Here is a 2186-nt window from a genome sequence, read left to right on the forward strand (position 1 = left end):
TGCGGTGGGGGGGGTGGGGGGTCTCCCCCTGTGGCCGATGGCAAAGCGCCCACTGCGCTCCCACTCCCTGGCTGGCCCTTGCAGGGGGTGCACTGGCACTCCCACCTGCCCCCCTCCCCACCTGTCGCCTAAGCGGCAAGTGCAGCCTATCTGGGAGTACATGTGCACCCCTATGCACTCCCTACGTGTCGCCACTTCTGTAATGGTTCTCAACTTTTTTTTTGTAGTCAAGACATCCCTCCACCATTTTTTTAAGATGGTAGCAGCCCCAGTAAAGAACTACTGGTGGTGCTGCCTCACCTTACCTCAGTACTTCTCAAACAGGCACTGCTGCATCCAAGTAAACCTGCCCTTTGTACCTGCTGCATAGCCACAGGACTGGCTGTGGCACATGTGCACAGTAAGGCTCCTACATTTACAGCTCTCTGATAACCCTAAAGCAGAACAAGATACAAATTCAAGTTGTAGCCCTTGGAGAGCACGGTGGGTTTTACCTGAAGGGGACAGAGCCTAAGCTAGCTCTCCTGTCTCACTTTAAGGTTGTTAGAGGATCCTAATGCAACAGGTGTGCATATGTGCCACAGCCTACACACTGGGTAATTTTCCTATGGTGATAGCACCTGTGTTGTGGCACCTCTTAGCAGAACGGTTGCTATAGGGCCTCTCATGCCAGGCTTGGAAGGGTTGTCTGTACATGAAGAAGAAAGGAATCTCAGGATGGTGAAGTGATGGTGAATTCAAGTTGCTGGTGAATAGCTTGAGGCAGTCTTGCCACAGTATCACACCCTGATAAACAGGTTGCTAGTGAGTGAAGGATGGCTAAGTGTCATATGGTAGGTTCTGAATCTACTCGCACTCCCCTATCAGTGCTGGACACTGCCTGGTGGACCTATGCTTCTTTGCACTGGCCCTGCTGTTCAGATGTAAAAGGTAGTGTTAGCACAATGTTGCAGCCATAGTTGTTTAGGGCAGGAGTGCTCAACCTCCAGCCCACAGGCCAGATGTGGCTTGAGGAGCCACGGTATCTGGCCCACAGGGCTCCCTGCAGGTCCAGTAATTTGGCAACAGGGGAAAAGTGGCAATTAATATGGCCACACTCCCCTGCTGTCACATTCCCAAAGCCAAAGTCCTGTAGTTCCCTCTCCAGTAAAGATAGACAGGGGCCAGATGATATCTCCCCCAACCCCATACTGGATCAGGGCTAGGCTTGGGTCCTGCTGTGGCCATCCCAGGTGCCGATTTGGGATCGCCAGTTAGATCTGGCCCATGAACAGAAGAGGCACTGCCCACGTGGCCTGGCAGCCAAAAAGGCTGAGCATCACTGACCTAGGAAATTATGTTAAACAACCTACACCCGTTAAACATGAGGCTTTCTTTGCGTGACAGCTTTTATTGCACCACCTACCTAGTTGTGATAGTTAAGACAAGCTTCTGAACAAGGTCTGGACCTCAAAGGGCTCCAGCCTGAGCTGGACCTGAAGGCCTGAAGAAGAGCCCTGCCTTCAAGAAAGCTTGTCATGCTCTGTCACCAGCCACACAGTAGACCCAGTGCAAGAGACCACCTGAAGAAAGCCTCACCTCTCGTAGTCATGGAAGGAAAAACCAGCAGGATTTCAATTAGAGAGGAACTGGGGGGGTGGGGGGGAGGAAAGTGGTGAGCACCCCATTAAAAGATAAGAGCCCCTCTTTTAAGATTTAAAAATCATAATGGGGGCATGTCTCTGATCCTATTAGGGCACTGTGATGGGTGTGTTTTGTTTTGTTTTTTTGCAGACCCTGCCAAGTCACCTTGAAGCCTGGATACTGGCCCATCCTGCCTTCCCCATACAGCTTGCCAGCTCTGCCTTTGCATCCCCCTGAAGCAGAATCTGCCTCCCTCAGCTGCCCCCGGGGGGGGGGGGGGGGGGCAGTACCTAACCAGAGCTACTCTTTGCCTCTCCCTTCCCCTCCCCCACGCAAACACACAGGGCCAGGGTATTACCAGCTGCCTTCACCAGCAGAAGTGCTGACAGCCTGGCTACTGCGGGGAGAACAGAAGCCTACCTATGCCCCGAAACGCACCCAAACCAACAAATAGACCCCGCCCCCTGAGCACAGAGCCGCTTAAATGCTCCAGGCTCCCCCCCCTTTCACTGGGCGCACACGTAACAGTTGCCGCCAACGTCCACCGAATGGAGGGGGCGGGG

The sequence above is a fragment of the Alligator sinensis genome, unplaced genomic scaffold (assembly GCF_000455745.1).
Source record: "Alligator sinensis unplaced genomic scaffold, ASM45574v1 scaffold378_1, whole genome shotgun sequence".
Classification (NCBI taxonomy): domain Eukaryota; kingdom Metazoa; phylum Chordata; order Crocodylia; family Alligatoridae; genus Alligator; species Alligator sinensis.